Source organism: Equus przewalskii, chromosome 2 (genome assembly GCF_037783145.1).
Source record: "Equus przewalskii isolate Varuska chromosome 2, EquPr2, whole genome shotgun sequence".
In the NCBI taxonomy this organism is placed as follows: domain Eukaryota; kingdom Metazoa; phylum Chordata; class Mammalia; order Perissodactyla; family Equidae; genus Equus; species Equus przewalskii.
Window position 1 is genome coordinate 97,428,698 of NC_091832.1, and position 20,763 is coordinate 97,449,460.

General features: G+C 35.2%; 1 long non-coding RNA gene across 4 annotated transcripts in view; it reads right to left on the minus strand.

The window, feature by feature from the left end:
• The window catches only part of LOC139078878 (uncharacterized), a 76,938-nt gene extending 58,029 nt beyond the window's left edge, over nucleotides 1-18,909 (minus strand). For 2 of the 4 annotated variants that reach the window (XR_011532049.1, XR_011532048.1), the window contains exons 1-3: nucleotides 18,752-18,909; nucleotides 6,632-6,851; nucleotides 5,895-6,011 (exon numbers count right to left, since the gene is read on the minus strand). This is a non-coding gene — a long non-coding RNA (uncharacterized lncRNA). The remainder of the gene's footprint in view (nucleotides 1-5,894; nucleotides 6,012-6,631; nucleotides 6,852-18,751) is intronic. The other 2 variants (XR_011532046.1, XR_011532047.1) reach the window with 2 other exon arrangements.
• Between the last annotated feature and the right edge of the window lie 1,854 nt (nucleotides 18,910-20,763).

The following is a 20,763-nucleotide window of genomic DNA, read 5'->3' on the forward strand; positions in this document are numbered from 1 at the left end:
CACTGACATCTGATCTCAAATAATGGAAGCTGGAGGCAATGGAATCATACCTTCAAAGGGATAAAAAGAAAAAAAGTGTAGAATTCTATAACATGGAAGCATATCCCTGAAAAATAATGACAAATTAAATATATTTACCAGATAAGAAAAAGTTCAGAGGATTCATCTTTAGCAGATCCACATTGTAAGAAAGGCAATATACATTTCCAATTATACAAAGATTGGCAAAAAAATCATAATTGGAGATACATAGGGACATGATATAACCATAAATATATGCAGAGAGCGATTATAGCAAAAAACAGGAAAAAATGAGTGGCTCACCATTTGGAAAGAGAACAAATGAACTTGGAGACCTTGGCATCCTGGCAATGCCATTTCTAGACTGTGAGCTGTGAAATAGGCATCTAACTTATAATAATTCATTAATATGTATGTTAAACTCATGTATATTTCTATACCATGGGGGCAAACAAGGTGCTCACTGAGTGTACATAGCTCCTCAACCAAAGCTGAGCAAGAAGGCACAGTGATGAGAGACATCCCTAGGCCTAAAAAGCTGAAGGTAGGTCTGGAGAGAAACACCTCACCAGTGTATGTGTTATGATTCACAACAAAATGAACATTTTATTTTTTAAGTGCCTTAAAAGGCCCACTATTTATGAAAAAATATTAAACCTAATTTATCAGGTTATCTAAGTTGTGTACTTTATTTCAAAGCAATTAAAGTAGCATAATAAAAATCAGAGAAAATGCTAAGAATTGTATATTTGCGTGATTTTTTGTTTTATTTTGGTTTCTTTATTTTAGCTTTTCACTGATAAAGATACAACGGAAAAACGCCATTGACATGGCAGTGTGAACACAGATGTCATAGTCTCCCCAGAAATTTTAAAACCTAGCTAATGTAATGTTAAAAATGGTGTGTTATTTGGATCTGTATGGTTTGCTTCAGAATTTCATATACATATCATGATGCTTCAAGAATTTCTGAAAAAGGTTACTGTAGAAAGGACCAGGCAGAATGTGTAAGACAGGTTGGCAAGAGTGCTCTTCTCTTCTAAGTTAGAAGGTACAATCTGCAGGCAAAAGGTGAATGGTGCAGCAGATGTGTCACACATCATTTGGAATCAATTTCACATGCACTGACGCCCAGCATTCGGAAGCAGTAACACTGTGGGATTACAAAATTCACGTCCAGTGCCAGTAGCTATAGCTAGGAGAAACACAACGGAAGAGTTATGCCCTTAATCCAGCAGGTAGCATCGCCTGAAATGAGGTTGTACACTGCCAGAAAGCTGGATATTTTGAGGATTTTCCCAGCAAAGGCAGTTTTACCAAACAAAGAGAAAGGAAAGTTTTCAGGGAAAAAATCAATTGCTTAGACTGCTCACAGCCTACTCATTTCCCTCAAATTCACACTCTGAGTAAAGATTGTGAAGCAATATTATGATAAAACCACTTTTTGACCATTTCCATTCCAAACCCAGAGTGCTATAAAAAGTGTAATTCTATAACATTTTGATAACTATTTCTTTATTTATTTAAGGAAGATTAGCCCTGAGCTAACATCTGCTGCCAAGCCTCCTCTTTTTTGCTGAGGAAGACTGGCCCTGAGCTAACATCCGTGCCCATCTTCCTCCACTTTATATGTGGGACGCCTGCCACAGCATGGCTTGCCAAGTGGTACCATGCCCGAACCGGTGAACCTGGGGCTGCCAAAGCAGAAAGTGCGCACTTAACTGCTGCACCACGGGATTGTTATAGGAATTCCTGTTTTTTTAGAATTTTTTCACCATTTTGACACATTTTTCTTTCTAGATTAAGTTTAGAATAAACTTTTAAAATTCCGTTTAAGAAAGGACTGAATTATATTTATAGTTCAATTAGGAGTAGAGCTATTATTTTTTAAATAGTAAGATTTCCTAGAGAAAAATGTATGTCTTGCCATAGTATTGGAGACAGGTATCTGAGAAGTCAAACAGATAAAAAAAATTATGAAAAAAATCATGGACTAACATATCTAACTGTTCACTTAACATCTGCGCCTAAATGTCAAAAAGACATCATTGCAGTAAATATTGAAATTGGAACTCCGTCCTCAAGCTTCTTCCTATGCCAACATTTCTCATGAGCATATGGCACTTCCACTTTTCAACAGTTTACTGTCCTTTTTTAATGTCCTTAAAGTCACCCTTGATTTTTTCCTTTCCACATCACTGCTAACATTTAATGACCAGTGCCTTTGAAAGGTCTTGACATATATCAATTACTCAATAAATATTTGTTGAAGGAATAAATGAATAAAACCATCCAAAATTCCTATAGCTTTCCCTCAAGATTTACCCCAAATTCATCCACTTTATTTCAGATTCATTGTCTCCATAAAGTCCATTTGTATTCATAATACAGATTCTGTCATTACACTGCTTAAAACACCCCATAGTATCCCTTTTATATTTTATTTATTAGCTTTCTATCTTGTTAGCTTCTTTTAAAATAAATAATGCAATCGGATAAGTCAAAATTAAAAGTTAAAAATGCTAAATAATGAATATTTATTCTTATCACATTTCCACCCAATTTTTTGTCCCCATGTCCTCATGGATTCTTATCAATCTGTCCACAGTTGCCTTATGTATGTAATAAACTAGTATAGAGATTCTGATTCCCCCTTATTTTCTAACAAAGATAATAATTGTATACATAGTTGGTCACTACTTTTTCTTTCACTTAAGAATCTATGTAGAGGCCAGGCTAGTGTCCTAGTGGTTAAATTCTGTGGCCTGGGATTTGCAGGTTTGGATCCTGGGCGTGGACCTAGCACTACTTGTCCAGCCACACTGCAGCGGTATCCCACATAAAATAGAGGCAGATGGGCACAGATGTTAGCTCAGGGCTAATCTTCCTCAATCAAAAAGGAAGATTGGCAACAAATGCAAGGTCAGGGTCAATCTTCTTCACACACACAAATATATGTATATATATATATATATGTAAAAAGTAGTTTTATTTCAGGGCATAAGGACATTCACATATATGGTTTTGCTTTCCATATGTGTTATATCAATTTGTCCTCCTACTAACAAAATATAGACTGTGCTTTCCTTCAAGCCTCTTGAAAATGTATTTCCATTTAATTTTTTTTTCAAATTAATTTTGACTGTGCTTGAGTCAGTTTTCTTATTTCTATTCTCCAAGTCACTACTGTAGTTCCTTTGATGGATTCTCCCTGGTCATCACTTCTAATTTCATCTTCATTTGTCTGCTGGCTTTATTTTTGCTTTTAATTTTTACCTAGGTCTTGCAAGTTCATGATTTAGTCTTCATTATTTTTTCATTATTTCTTCCCTGACATTTTACACTTCTACCAACCCTGGACTTCCTAGTTTTATCAAAAAACATTGCAGAATAGAATTCTTCAGTTCATGGTAAGAGCATTAAATTCTAGATAGGCACTTTTCCGACACTGGAATCCTTTTGCGCTGAGGCCCCTTGATACTCTCTACTCCCTGTGCCTCCTTTCTCCGTCTCTATGGGAACATAGTCTACCTGTCTTAACCCACTGAAGTTATATATCCGGCTATTGGAAATAAGAGATACAGTGTTTATCACCCAGGAAGACTCCTTTATCTCTGAGAAATATAGTTTTGCAGTCCATCCTGGGATCCACCGCCTCTGGCCAACTAAACAACCTCCACACTCAATCTTGTGTAACATCTGCACAGATTAGATTGATTTTAATAACCTTTACACTCTAGACTCTGTAAATCACATCAGACTCCAAGGTTCCGTGATCATGGAGAATGTGATTCTTTTTATTTTTCTCATTACTTTACATGATTTCTAGAAGAAGAAGAGAAAGATGACAATCTACACAACTAACTATGTCATACCAAAAGTCCCTAATATACATTATATCACTTAGCTATCCTTGTAGCTATATTCTCCTTTTTTGTTATTTATTTTTTCTTTTTTAGGAAGATTAACCCTCAGCTAATATCTGCCCCCAATCCTTCTCTTTTTGCTGAGGAAAACTGGCCCAGAGCTAACATCTGTGCCCATCTTCCTCTACTTTATGTGTGGGACACCTGCCACAGCATGGCTTGACAAGTGGTGCATAGGTCTGCATCCAGGATCCGAACCAGTGAACCCTGGGCCACCAAAGCAAAACGTGCAAACTTAAGCTGTACCACCGGGCCGGCCCTCTACCTGTAGATATATTCTGTCAACCACCTCTGAGGCACACACAGGTATTGAGAGTCATAATAGGCATCCATGACAAGTTTATATTTTTTAACTGAATTCCTTTCAGTGCTTTGCTGTTTAAAATAATATTTTCTGTTGTCTTTCAGTTAATAGATTTTATTATATTTATTCAATGTCTTTCCATTCTGTGACTTTGTCAGAAAAGGCTTAGAAGTTTTATCAAATGCATTTTCAGCATCTATTGATGTGAGCATATGGGAACTCTTTTACTTTGTTGCTGAAATGAACTATATTGGTAGATTTCTTGCATTCTTGGAATCAACACTAATTTGTCATAATGCATTTTGATTTTGATACATTGTAATATTATAGCAAAGATCCTGAGAAAAGAGTATTGTATATAAATCTTGCCTCCTGTTGTGTCAGTTTGGGACGTCTGAGAAGTAGTCACCAAGACAGGCTTATATAGGCACAAGATTTATTGACAGAAACGCCCTGTGAAGGAGAAAGGGAAGGGCGTAGGAGTAGGCAGGAAAACCTTCAGACCACAAGGCGGGTCTGACATTTGTGAACACGTAGAAAGAATCTCTGACAGCAGAGTAGTTCTAGGAAAGCTTTGCAGAGGCCGACTGGGAATATCAAGTGGAATTTGCCCATTAGAGAAGATCTATTTCCCAAATGAGTGGGCCTGCACTAGTTCCCTAGCCATGCTCATTCATTACCTGGGAGCAGGCTGGAGGAGCAGGCTGAATGGGGAAGAGTGGCCAGCAGGAAGGTGGTGGTGGAATCAGAAGGGCAGCATCTGGGGCTGTCAGTTAACTTTGCTCCCTGAGGCAGGAGATTGAGCAATGAGTTTTCATGAGTGTCACACCCGTCATCCCCACAATCTTCTTTCTACCTTTCCTAAGGCATGTGGCTTTGGGCCTAGCAGGCAGTTGGGTTGAAATAAACCTCTTGGTGAGCTTTAATGAGGAGGGTTGTGAGAGGTTTTCTTTCCTAGAGGATACGTGACAGCGTGGAGACAAGCACCACAAAGCGTCAGAGTCACAGACGGTGCCCATCCTCGGGGAGAGTTTGATAGGTAGAACTCTGTAAACTTACATTTGTGAAGTTGTCATCGGACCCATGGGATCGTTCTTGCCCATGTTTTTAAGTAAGCACAGTAAATGTTAGATGCAATATTTGCCTCTTGAGAATTTGCAATATGCTTCATCCAATTAATATAATGAAAACTACAGTAGGCAACAAGGATTCTTTTCTAATTTTTAAACTCAATACCTCACAACCTTATTACTCCAAGCAATTACTCTGTAACAATCCCCACTGGAAAGGGCTGGGCAATAATATTGGTAAATGCTGCCATTTACTGGGCTTTCTTTCTATTCTTTATAGCTTTTATGTCAGATTTCCTCCAGCAGCTTCGAACTTCCAACTTTAATACCTCTCCTTTCACTCAGGAAGAATATCTCACATTCTACTTCGGAGTGAAAATAAATCTGTTAAATATGAACCCTGACATAGCTATATCTTCTCCTAAACTATTTCCTTTCCCCTCTCTCTTATTGTTACAGTTGTCTTTAATAAACAGAATTATGCTTTTTCTTAAAAAATACAATAAATAACATTTCTCCCATCATGTCAGGGACTGTATTCTGTAGTTTAATCATATTCCATCATAACGTTACCTTTTCTTACCGGTTCCTCTTCAGTTACACTTAACTGTATTCATTTACCTCAGATCTTTAAGATTCTGTTTCAACCTGAAGATTCTTTAGCTAGTCAGCAAATAGTTCTTGAGCTCTCTGATGTGTTCCGTAGACACATATGTAAATAAAAGAGAGATGGTTTTTGTCTTCATGGAATGTACCATGGAGTGGAAAAAAGTAGACACTAAAATTTAATTAAAATTTGTAAATTGTCTCTATGCAAGTTCTAATATCTAATAGGGAGAAATTCATGATGTTATAGGAACACATTCAGAGAAAAATCGTTTGTCTTAGTGTACAGATAGTCTTCTATGAGGAAGTGCATTAATTGTTAATTAAGCTTGTATCAATGTAGGTGTTCAAATGTTAAGTGGACTCTGGAACTCCACCAGTTTATACACCTGGAATACCATTGTTTATATACCTGGAAGAAGGATATGTGTTGAACTGGAACCTGAGAACTCAGGAATAAACTTTGTGTTTCCAGCACCGTACGTTCTTTGTCTCCAAGTCGCTCGCCACTACCAGCATTAAGACAAAGTGGCTTGCCACAGGGAAACTCAAAGTCAGCCTGTGGTGGAGGTCTCACAATGAGCGGATGCACAGGTTCCTTCTAGCTACATGGACTGTGTTAATATTGGAACTCTCTGCCTCCCCCAACCCCCAGAGCCTTCCAAATTCAGGTGCAAACATAAATGCAATTACAAAACAATTACCAAACAATGCTGACAGGCTGATACATCCTGTTCCAAAACAACTCACAGACCCGTAGTTACAGGGCATCATTTCAGTTGGGCTTCAAAGATAATGATGAGGAAGATAATCACGATGCTGCAAATGCCAGTAAACATCTAGGTCAGGCACGTGTGTACTACGCCAATGACACAGATGGAAAATGCTGCAGAAAATGAGGAGGCTGACTCGTGGTGGAGGAAGCTGAGGAACAGAGAAAAAAGCAACTGTTTAAAGGAGCACATTCTTCGGTTCTTTGAAACTCCTTTAGAAAGATGTGCTGATACACTGCGGTACCTGAAGGCCACATTTAGCACTTGCTGAAACTTGTTAAGCAATAAATTATTGCCCTAATAACCTTCAAGTAGAAATTGTGCAAATAGAAGTCAAATATTCTAAAAAAGTTAATAATCCTAAAAGGGAGAACTGGACTCTGTCCAGCTCTGTTTGGAAAGAGGTATTACATGATCTACGCAACTTATGAGTCTAGAAGAGATGAATGAAAATAAAACAAAATGATTAGAAGGCAATCTCCAAGGAGATGCGAGGTTGAGGAAAAACAAAAATGTGAAGGAAAAGGCCACCTAGAATGTGTTCTTTATTGTTTGTTGACCGTTTTAAGGATGTTAATATGCTCAAATACACCATTCAGAAGCGTGAATAATCTATTCCAAAACTTTTGAAAGATGTCCAGCATCTCAGATATTGCCAAGCTTGAGTCTTACAATAGAATTTCCCTTTGAACTTACTGAGTTATTCCCCAAACGAAGTGTTAATGAAAACATAGAAAATGAGGTCGATTCAGATAATTCTTCTTTTTCCTAAAGATTGACACGACCTAACAGCTGTTGCCAATCTTCTTTTTTTTTTCTGATTTTTCACCCTAAATCCCCCCAGTACATAGTCATATATTTTTAGATGTGGGTCCTTCTAGTTGTGGCATGTGGGACACCGCCTCAGCATGGCCTAATGAGTGGTGCCATGTCCCAGCCCAGGATCCAAACTCAAGAAACCCTGGCTGCTGAAGTGGAACAAGTGAACTTAACTACTTGGCGCTGGGCCAGACTCAGATAATTCTAATCCTTACCTTTCGCATGGACTGGAAATGATAAACAGCCTGAGGACAGAAGGTGGGCAGGTAAATTGACAGCAAAGAAAGATTGACACTACACAAGTCATTAAGCAATGGAAACAGTAAGTAGAACACTCTTGAACTGCTTTTGTGTTCCAGAAACTCCTGAGACTGGAATGCTACTATATGCTTCTTTCAGTGCTAAAATTGTTGATGACTAAGAATTGAATATTTTGGGGCCTGCCCGGAGGCCAAGTGGTTAAGCTTGCACACTCCGCTTGGTGGCCCAGGGTTTCGCTGGTTCAGATCCAGGGCTCAGACACCACATCACTCGTCAGGCCACACTGAGGCGACATCCCACATGCCACAACCAGAAGGATCCAGAACTAATATATACAACGATATAGTGTGGGCTTTGGGGAGAAAACAAAAAAAGAAGATTGGCAACCATTGTTAGCTCAGGTGCCAATCTTTAAAAAAAAATTGAAGCATTTTTTCAATAAGAATCTAGTTTCATCATTCGTGTTCTACTTCAAGAAAGAAGGCATTTCATAAGATGACAATAACTGTGGTGAACAGATTCAAGTTGACAATGATGAAGTGGAATGATGAAGTGTGGAAGAGGATGATGCTACAGCAGAAGATTAACAATGTCAGTATCTGGCAGAGTATAAGCTGCAGCGACTGGCTGTATATAGAGTAGAAAATAATCTGCAGTGCAAAGACCTAGACACAAATATTCGTTACTCACAGTCTTATGTTGTTTAATTTGCTAGGTTTTGAAAAATGATATTGTGTAAATATTTTAAAAATCAATTCATTGTATTGAGAATTTTATAGTAAAATTTTATATGAGATATATAAGATACAGTAAATTATCAAATGTGTATTCCTTCGCTACTGTAGACTTGGGGTCTTGTGAACTACTTTATGTAGCTGCTGTGAAGTCTATCAGAACTGTAACTGAGAGACATAGGTGTTTAGAAAATTTTCTTAAAAGAGCAATTAAGGTAATTTTCAAGTCCGCCTACATGAGCAATCCTTTTGTTGCTTTATAGTAGAAATGTCATTCCTTGTATTAACTGAAAATGCTTTTTAAATTTTTACCTCCACATATTAGTAAAGAGTTAAAAATATCCCCAGATCTATACTTGATGATAAATTATAATTTTGTTTGATTTTTTTTGTATTATGTGACAGTTAAATTAAAATAAAATTAATATCAAGATAGTTTATCCCTGAACCATGAATAGAATTTTAACTTCATCTGAAAAGAAAATTTCTGAATGTAGAGAGCATGACTACAGAACTTGCCACTGTCACACAGGTGCCCTGTGCTTATTCATCTATTCACTCGGTTTTCTTCCTTTGTTAAGAGCAATTGTTATTGACACTCAGTGTCCATTAGAATCCCCTGAGATACTCTCAGAAAGTCCCAATACAAGCTCCACCCCAAATAACCAGAATCAGAATCTCTGGGCATGGAGTCCAAGAAATCTTTTGTTGGTGTCTACTATCTTTTTGGGTGACTTTGATGCAGAGAGGATATTGGACTACGGACATAGAGAAGTGACGTGTTAATACTAAAAAGGGAAAAATAGCTTCTTTCAAATTCATACTTGAAATCAAGCCTTCCATTCGTTTCTTGTGTGGCTTTCTTCACCGACGAAGAGACTTACCAAATAATTTTGGAAAACATGTGACTTGATCACGCTGCCATTACGAGATTATATAATAAACTTTTAAAGGAATAAAGCATTTAATTATTTTATTTTAAGAACTGAGTTCTTAATACAGTATTTATTTATGGAAATAGTAGCTTTGCCAGAGTGATATCGAATTAACAAAATAAGTAATATTTTTTTCTTAATTGAAGAAATGGGTCTTCCTAAAACTCGGTTTGTGAAAATGCTTACTGATTTTCAAATATGCGTAAACCCTACCGAGGCTAAAAACATATCTACATTGTTTCTTTATTTCAAGTTCCAGTTTAATGAAATGTCAAAAAATATTTGAAAATGTTTCATAGCAATGATTCCCTACACAGAACTGTATTAATGGGAAAACATTTGGGTCTTCTTCGAATTTAATGGGGCATTGTATAATGTTTAAATAAAGGGTTCTTTACAAAGGAGATCTCCTGCTGAGTCAAATCATATCTAAAAAGCAGTGGAAACCTGTCAATAATGCCCATGAGTCCTATAAAATGTTTTTATTCCTTTCATGGTACGTTATGCTTCATCAGATTCCTTAATCCGAGCTGAGGTTCCCGTTGGCATTCTGAAACAGCTCACCGATCAGTAATTTCTCTTCTAGCTGTGGCATGACAACCACAAATGCAGGTTATTCTGGGAACTGGGATTTGTTTCGCATAAATCTTATTTTAAAAATCATTTTCAAATGAGCTTAATTTAGATAGGAAAATTATTCTTCAAAGACATATGAAACTTGGTTTTTGAGTGTTTTTCTGAGTATAAGACCAAAATTGTCATGTGGTGGTGAGGGATTTCTTTGAGTAAAAAAAAATTGACACCATAAGAGAAATGACATGCTTCCCATTTTGGCTTTAATACCTCTTTAAAATGGCATTCGAAAAGAGAATGACAGACTACCGTTTCCACTGCGTTTTTTGGTTGTGCTTTAGATGACTTGTATTTCTTTTCAATTAGGCTCAGTGGCTTAGCACAAGGTTTAACTGATTCTGCCGACTGAAAGGTACTAATACTGAGGTGGAGATGGGAGGGGTGTCATCTTCTAGGAGATTATTGCAATTCTTTTTCCTAGGACAAGGGCTTTTCTTTGTAGCCTGTTTTCATGTTTTTCTTTAGAGAAATCTATGTGTGTGTAAATGATTTGGTTATTATTGCTATAGCAAGAAGATTTCAATGTTCACATACACAATAATTACAGAGTCTCTAAAGTGTCGCTTGGCTTTAAATTTATGTTCTTAAAAAAGTTTTTTCAGTCTTTATTAAATGGCACATACTGTTTATAGTGAGGATTGAAATAGTTTCAAAATAACAAAAGTACTAAAGTGATGAGAAAACAGCAAGTAATTTTGATGACGGTTCTTTCTTTAATGTGTCACTATTTCTAATGTGAATCAATTTTTCTTAATAGGTTTTATTAAGCTAATTTTTAAATTTATAATTCAACATTCTAAATTTCTGCCATGGATAAAAATAGGCGCCTTTGAGAGATTATGACTTGAAATATATACAGCTATACAAATGATGCTGCTAAGAGTTAAACAGCCACAATGTAGCTAAGATTGAATATTTTATTTTTAAGAATATTTAGCAGACACTTTAAAGTTGAAAGGAAAAGCAGCAAAAGACTCATAGGTCTTAAAATTAGATAGTTTCTCCCAAGGTGTTAAAACACAAATTTGTGTATGTGCCAGGGCATTAAATAACTTACTTTACTTTTCTCTTAGATATCTGACCCCTTTCCTGCTCCTCTCCTTTTTCTCTGCACACCTCACCACTCCTAACACAATCTTCCTTTCGAGGAGAAGAGTTATCCTTAAAATTTTTGGTTCTAGAATCCAAAAAGCTAGTTGGTATATATTATATGATTGCTATTTGTTATATTTTATTTATTTGAAATTTCCCAGGCAGTAGGTGCTACATTTGAGAAGCAGAAGAGTTCAAAAATAAAATAAATTTCTGAATGTATTAATGCCAATTTTCTCACTGGAACTAGAGTACAATCATTGTGGTATATACAGCTCAAATAGTAGTGGGACTTACTAATTTACTAAAAAAAAACAGTGAGTGTGTGTGAGTTTCAAAAGTTGGTAAAAGCGTGTCAGGACTTATAATTCTTCATCTAATAAAAATTATTTTCCTACTCGTATCTTCAACATAAATTTAGTTTCCTTCATAAAGCTAACCAGAAACATTTTGCTAGAAAGTAACTAGCTTTAATGTGTTCAAAGATGTTATAAAAAATCTTCATAAGGAATCACAAAGATATTCTAGGGCTCTCTAGAACACTGTAAGAGATATGAGAATAGAATGCACCGTGGTCATGTTTAGAAATATTTTTTACTGCTTTGGCAACAAAATATACTAGGTAATAGAAGGTGAGCTTTGTTCTTTTTGCTAATTTTCATATTTTAAATGCCTTTATATTTCTTCTTTTGCTTCTGCGCTTCTCAAATAAAGGGAGAAAGTGCATAGCTTTGCTCAGCTAATCAATACATCTAACAGTGAAATTCAATTAATAAAAATAAAATAGACTCCAATAATATTCTTAATTTTAAGTGGAAAAAGATATCATTGACAATTCTGTCACATTAATAGCCTATCTATTTCCACATTATGTCTGTTTTAAGAAGGGAAGATATTTTGTTTTCTTTTGTTGTGCCCTTTTTATGGCACCAAGTATATACATATTTGTGGGCCAAAAGTTTATATAATTCAACTCATTCACGTTTTCATCCAAATCTCAAAACCAAATCTTGAGGATATTTTCTTGATTCCTAAAATACTTCATGTCTTCAGATTTGAAAAAGAAAAAATCAAAAGAACTCCATTTACAAATTCGCCCGTTTGCCAAATCGGTCCTGTGGACGGCCGGGGAAGGTAGAGGGACTGGCTGAGTGTAGGGTTATTGTCTCTGCCACGCTTGGGCTATATAACATTCACACTGATGATGCACTCAAAGAGACAGCTGTTAAAAAAGTAAACTGAGGCATATTAAAAATTTTAAGTTTACTTGAGCAAAATACAATTCGAATAGGGGACTGCCAACAGAAAGTGGTTAGGAGCTCCAGCACAGGAACTTGGGGGAGAGATTTTATAGAGAAAAGCGGAAGCAAGGTAACGAACTTATTGATTGGCTGTAGTTCAAAGCCTATTTTCTTGTTTGCGATTGGTTGTCCTGAGGTTTCAATTTCGTAACCTTGAAGCACTCATAGGCTTAGGTTTTGCTTTGCTAAGTAGCTACCTGGGCATCAAAGTCATCTCAGTCTAAGGGCCTCTTTGTTTAATTAAATTAACACAGGAAATACTTTCTTACCTTCACCTCTTGCTTTCACCATTGCTGACAAGTTATTGATCTTCTAAAAATGATGTATGGTTGTAATATGATATAAATTAAACAGTCACATCTAAATTTACTTTAGTAATTTTTTTACAAATTAAAAATAATACAGTTATGTTGTGTTATATTTGTAAAATACAGAAAAGCGTCAAGAATCTTTTTTGACTATCTCACTATCTTGAGTTCACTATAAACATTTTGGTGTCTCGTTTTAGTCTTAAATGTATAGATATGTGGCAACATCAGAGAAAGAGATAGAGATAGGGAGAAAGTGAGAGCGCAAAAACATGCACATGAGAGAGAAATTAAAATCCATCTAGCAAAGCTTAGGTGAATTCCTGTTGCCACTGAACCAAAGGGGGCTAAATAATGTTGCTCATGCAAGAAGCAACTTGTTTAAAAATAAAAGGACACAATTAAAAGCAACTGGTTTTAATAAGTCAGCCAGAGAAAAAGAAATGTCATATAATCTCATTTATGTGGAATCTAAAAATCAAAGCACAAGCTCATAAATTCAGAGAACAAATTGGTGGTTGCCAGATGTGGATGGTAAGGGGTGGGCAAAATGAGTGAAGGGGGTCAAAAAGTACAAGTTTCCACTTATAAAATAAATAAGCCCATGGGGATGTAATGTACGGCATGGTGGCTAGAGTCAACAATACTCTATTGTATATTTGAAAGTTCCTAAGAGAGTAGATCTTAAAAGTTCTTATCATAAGAAAAAAAAATTATAACTATGTGTGGTGATGGTGTTAATCAGACTTATTATGGTGATCATTTGCAATATATACAAATATTGCATCATTATATTGTACACCTGAAACTAATATAATGTTATATGTCAATTATATCTCAATAAAAAAAATCAAGCAATTGCTCATATAATTTCAAATGTAGTGGTCATATTACTAACTGGTATTTGATTATCCTTTTAAGTAATTTTAAAATATATAAACTTATGAGGTCAGCAGTCACAAAAGGGTCTCATGCCTCAGATTATTACTCTGTTAAAATATTGTCTGTCCCTTTGAATGCATCACCAATATGAATTTCAAATATTCTGTGCATCACAGACAGAATGCTATGTATTTGCCACATTTTTCTCTTCCTGGGCATAGAGAAAGGTGACATTTTCTGGCATTCCATGTGATTAACCTGGTAAATGGGATATAATCAAATTTAACAACAGACATGATTCCTGCAGGTCTCTCTTCTGTGCAACAGTGACCACAGACCATGTTTTGAGATGTCGGAGAATTTACACAACACCCTGAATCTCTGAGTGGCCATGTGGATTAGTGTGCCACCTCCAACAATTGCACCTGTCATCGAGGATGGAATATACAAAGTGAGTGAGAAATAAGATTTTCTCTTGTTAAGCAATTGAGATGTCATATTTAATTGGTTATCAGAGCATAAACTAGACTATCTAATATATACAGCATGTAACTCAAACATATTACCCAAATTGAATAAAAATATAGCTAACAGTACTCCTGTTACATTGTTCTTTTAAAAGAAAGCATTGTCTCTGAGTGATAATAGTGCGTTAATGTAGGTTCATCAGTTGAAACAAATGTGCCACTTGGTGGATGATGTTGATAACGAGGAGGGCTGCGCATGCCCGGGACCAATGGGTATATGAAAAATCTCTATCTTCCATGCAATTTTGCTGTGAACTTAAAACTGCTCAAAAAAATAAAGTCTACTAAAAAAACTGAACAGAGAAAACACCCATATTATATATTTAGCTATACTTTTTGTTGAATGCAATATGTTAATAGAACATTTATTGAGGTTTATAAATATTAAATTTAGAGAATATCCTATATAATGTTTTTCAATTGCTTTTTATACTTACTGTATAATTACAAAATCCCCAACTCGTTAAATGTTCTTATAAAATACAAACTTTATTGTTGCATAGTTTTTGATTATATTGATGTATTAAAATCTCCTATTTATAGACATTTAATTTGGTTAAAATTTCTTGCTGTTTTAAGCAATGTCAAGATGGACTATTGTATATCTTCTGTGAATACATGTCATTATATTTATAGTAAAAAGGATTATCATAACATTTAAGAAGCAGTGTAATACTTAGATACATTGCTCTTTTAGGCAAATATGCTCATTATGTTCATTGCTTTTATGATGGATTATAATATACTCATGCTTCAGTAATATGCACCCAGTATATTTTTATATTTTGAAAAACATTATATGACTCACATTTCTTTACTATTAATTCCATGCTACCATTAATAGCATTTGGATTAATTGAATGTGACTTCTAAATAATGTCTATTTGTCATTAACAACACTAAAATACACCACTATGTATTCTGTCTTACTATAACTACATAAATCATGAATAGTATTATTTTTCAATATTGTTTTCATAGAAGATACATTTCAGAAAAACAGTTTTAATAAATCATATTTGTAAAGAACTCCTCAATACAAAGAGTGAAGTAAAGATGATCATACTTAAGTACACTCTCTCTCAAAAAAAAAAACCTCCAAAGAATAAAGAGAGAAAATCATCTCCATCTTCAGTGACATGATCATCACCAACAAACTTTGAAGCATAATTGCCAAATATTAGAAAATGTAGAATAACGTAAAAGTGATGAAAATTGGCATCTGGTTCTTCAAAACCCAAGAGCAGAGATTTTTCTAAATGTACGTTTTTATAATACTGAAAAGCCTTTCCAAATGAATGGGTTGAAGTGGCCGGGGATTAAGCTTCTATTTTATTATTCACCACTTAACCTCCTACCTAAGGTAAACTGTTAGAAGAGAAGTGAGGTGAAGCAGGAAGAAGTTCAAAATAAAACACAGATCACTGAATGAGCTTTTTGTTAGGCATAATATCATTTTGAAAGTTGTTGAAAATGAAGGGATCATGGGCCCTTCCATGGCACAAACAACATGTCATTTTGTCTAACGTGTGCTCAAGATTAAAATCATAAGCTAAACCTAAAACAAAGAATCTGAATTGAAATTTGTAATCCTGTTTACTCCTACCCCAAAAACATTCTTTTGTTGTTGGTTTGTTTGTTTGTTTTTTTGGGGAGAAGATTAGCCCTGAGCTAACTGTTGCCAATCCTCCTCTTTTTTTTTTTTTTTTTTTTTACTGAGGAAGACTGGCCCTGAGCTATCATCCATACCCATCTTCCGCTACATTATATGCGGGCTGCCTACCACAGCATGGCGTGCCAAGTGGTGCCATGTCCGGACCTGGATCCTAACCGGCAATGCCCAGGCTGCCAAAGCGGAACGTGCATACTTAACCACTGCTCCACTGGGCCAACCCCCCTGAAAAACATTCTATTCACACAATTCTTCATCAAATAGCTGACCACAATAAAAAAGGCGTAATAACCACAAAGCAACTGCATGGTTCCTATTACGGGTTCAACTGTGTTCTCCAAATAGACATGTTCAAGTCCTAACCTCTAGGACTTCACAATGTAAACTTATTTGGAAATAAGACCATTCAGATATAATTAGTTATGATGAGGTCGTACTAGGATAGCATGGGCCTTACTCCGATCTGACTGGTGTCCTTATAAGGAGAAAATGGCAAGTGAAGAGACACAAACACCAAGGGAGAAGGTCATGTTACAATGGAAGCAGAGATGGATGTGCTGTAACCGCAAGCCAGGGATTGAGAACCATTAGAAGCTAGATGGAAGCAAGGAAGGACTCTCCTCTACCATTTTCAGAGAGAGCATAGCCCTGTTGACACCTTTTGGGATTCCTAACCTCCCAAACTATGAGAAAATAAATTTCTATTGTTTTTCTAGCCACTCAGTTTGCGCTACTTTGTTACAGCAGCTCTAGGAAACTAATACAGGACCTATGCATAAAATTTTTATAAAATAAGGAAAGAATTATAATATGAAGTTATTAGCAATAGCTAGTTAACAATAATTTTACTTCTCTATTTTCTCAATGCACTTAAAATAGATATTTCTATGAATAAAAATAAGAAATTATAAAGCAACAGAAATGTAAAAATATTTAAAATCAGATAAATCATACTTTCAGTCTCAGTGAGAATGAGAGAGGAAAAAAGGAAGATGAATCATATTTGGTAAAACCTATTTCTTCTTCAGGAGTTGAACGGAAGTTGCTCATCGAAATATAAGGACAGGAGACAGAGCTTGCACCTGAGATCCAGTACAATATTTCTGGAATGACATAAAGCCTTTAAAATTAGTTGTTTATCAAAGAATGCATCACTTATGATTTTAACCATAGCTGATTAAATCACAAGCATTTTGGTAACATCATGGAAAAGAAAAAAAAATATTTTCTTCTTAGGCTTTATTTGGAGGACTTTCTAAAAGTAGGTTTGGGCAAAGAAGTAGGAGACGAGGCGGCGCTAAAATTGTCGGAAAAATATCACTGGACACGTAGCTGATTCTGAAAAATACATTAAAGGGTAGTAGTGGAATCCTATCTATCTTTTCTTTAAAATTACCCTAACACCTAAGAAAAATGTTGTAAGAACCTATTTGTAATCGTGCATCTGAATAACATTTATATTTATCCATTTATAAAATCTCTACGTTGTTATTCTCAAAGGCGTTATTTCCTTAAAATAAAATCCAAAATGGATGCAATGATCTGTTAGTCTGAAAATACTTATTAAAATAACAATTAACTCTGCATAATTTTAGAAGTATTTAAACTGATAATTAAGAATCTATTGACTAGCTCTGGAAGTTCTGTGGTAGGTCAAGTTTAGAGTATTTGCTGAGCCTAATCAGGCTGTTTCATGATCCATCATATTTATACTTTTGGGACTATTTACCTTATTCACATGTTGAATTAGATGCCACTAATGTTATTAGCTATGTCAGCTACTTTTTCAACTTGCTAATTGTCTGTAATATCCTAATTAGCATGTCTGCAAAAATGTGCTGCTCTATTGTTTCTGCTTCTTAAACAGAAAGTTTCCTAATTAATAAAATTAAATTGTTCTCCAAAAGACATATTATTTATAATTTTACATCTTCTTTAGGTATTTTTATAATATTAGTTTGTATTACTTTTTGAGAGTAGTCTTTCTTTTCATCGCTTCTGTGTTTGCTTATTTTAATAATCAAAAGAACATTACATTGCCCACTAATTCATTAATTTACTTATTTCACAATTGTTTCTTATATTTCTGTAGTACCACCAGTATTGTTTTAATACAGAGAATTAGAAATATACACCACATGATTTCTTCTCTCAAAGAGCTCAGAATCACCTAAGTGCTAAATAAAGGTAAACATGAGTGATTTTATGATTTTAAAAGAGTATTAACTGCCTGTGATTAAGGAAGATTGACTTACAGAGGTAATACTTGATCTAATCCTGAAGGGATGCTTTAGAATTAGTTTGGCACAGAAACAGGAAAAATACAGCGTTTTCTGATTATTTTATGCAGCTTGGCATTCCTGGGTATGAGATGCAAGTGAGGTTATTCTGAGAGATGATAGCAAAAGACACACACAACACTAGAGGACATTTTGGAGGTTACAGGCAGCCATCCAAGTACATTCAGTAAGTAAATTTTGTTTAGATTCACAGTTTAGCAATAGATCTCTGGTCAATCAGTGTTAGCCGAATTGAAGAAGTTGAAAGGAGAGATGGTAATAACAATTAAGAGGCTATATTGTAGTTGCAGGTCCAAAATCAACAAGCTGAAAGAGGAGGAAAAAGTAGATAATTAGTGTAATAAACTTTCCATGAGGAAATGGAGGAGTTGGCAATGATAACACACAGAGCAACTTGGTATAACTGTAGAAATCCTAAGTAAATAAGCAGATCTGGGGATGAATATATTATCAATAATAATAGTAATGACACTATTAGTAATAATATTCGCTAATAGTGATTTCTGACTATATGGTAGACAATGTAATAACCATTGTATAATATTTGAAAATATATATTATTAATATTCACTAAGTACACAACTCACCATTTCTCTATACATTTTGAACCTATGTTCTTTTAGCCATTGTCTTGCGGTGAAGAAGTCATTAGTCTTAAAATACTAATTTACTTTATTGATCATTTAGTTGGTCTTATGAGGGCATTTTTCAGGTGTGCTTTATCTTTCTGTAAATGTAGTGAGCCAAATTATAATCACTCTTTATGACTAAAGGCATGATGCAACAGTGTGTTTTCAGCAAGCCATTGATGGGGTGCAGGACATGTTTGAAGGTTAAGAAACAAGTGTTGTTAAACCAAAATATTAAATATGTGTTGTATAAAATAAGAGAAAGTACAGGTGCAACAAAAAAAATATGGTCACATCTTCTTGGGTAGTGGAGAAATAAAGAACATAGAACATGAAAGCATCAAAGCTTCACTTAGAGAACTGAAAATGGCTAGAGAAAAGAACATTTTAGAATCGGTGATCACTAAATTTAAGTTGTTCCTGAGTCCTTCTCTATTTCCCTGTCTCTATTTCCCTACTTCTATTACCCTCCCACACTCTTAGATAATAATTGTATACCTCTACTCTTTTTGCACTTCTCTTCCCCACCCTCACTCTCAGGTGAATGGCTTTGCTGTATATTTCACTGAGAAAAAAATGGATCAAATCAAAAGAGAATTCTCATAACTTCCCTCCACCATAACTGCCCCTCGCGCTTGCATCTGGTTTCATATATTTAGCCTATTCTGTTACTATGGAAGAATTTTCTGCTCCTGTGTACAGCAGCTGCCACCCTTGCTTACCAGACCATGGACATTATTTTAGCTTTCTCTTTTTCTGTTCCTGCATTCTCTACGATTCTTTATCTCATAGATTTTTCCCATGATCATAAAAATTTTTCTATTTTCCACTAAAAACTGAAATTAAAAAAGCTCTCTCTTAAACTCTATTATCTTTCACAGATTCTCCTTCTTTCTTTTAGATAGTGCAAAATACCTCAAAAGAGATGTCTATAGTCGATGTCTCCACTTGCTCTCTTCTGATTTTCTGCTGAAGCATCTCCAAGCATTTATTTCATTCTAACATTCCCTTAAAATGTCCTTGTCAAGCTCACAAAATCCAGATTTCAATTATTAGTGTGAATCAATCTTGACCTATTATAGCAAACAACACTGTGGTCATGTCCTTCTGACTTCTGTTCTAATGTACAACATTCTTATTCTTTACTTTGGATCAATCTCATTTTCTCTCCCTTTTGCAAAATTTCCTGTTTATCGCCAGACCTTGATATTTTAGAGTGTCCCAAAGATGTATTCCTGCATCTTTTTACTTTACACTTACTTTCATAATAACCTCCACTTCTATCATGACTCCAAATACTACTTATACAAAGACTTCTTTTTTGGTCATTCATCTAATTGCTTAAACGTCATCTCCTCTTGGGTATTTAATAGGCTTTCCAAACGTAACATGTTCAAAACCAAAGTCCTTAGTCTACCTCCACTCCTTACTCTGAATAAATAAAACTGCTTCTCTCACATTCCTCCTCTTCATTAAAGACAATTCTTTCCATTCTATTGCTTAGGCTCAAAACTGGAATCCTCATCGATTCTTTTCTTTTACTCCCATCCAACATCCAATTCCTCTACAAATTCTATAGGAACTTCCTCCAAAATATATTTAGAATCTGCTACCTCTCTCTTCTAAGCTACCACTTTTTCCGAGCAACCTTTATCTCTTGCTTTTGTTATTTAATATCTCATAACTGATCTCTTTACTTTTGCTTTTGCCCTTCTCTTAAATTTATTTTCAAAAAGCAGCCATGGTGATCTTGTTAGTAATTAGGACAGATCCTATTACTATTCTGATCAAAACTTTCTAAGTCTCCCATTTTCTCAATGCAAAACTAAAATTCTTGCAGTGCTTTTCTTGGCTCTTCATGATTTGGTGTTGGGATTATGTAGGCAGACTTCTTGCTCTTCTTAAACACAGCAATAACATTTCTAGCTCACAGTGTGTGTATTTTCATTTTTGTTTGCCTGAATGTCTCC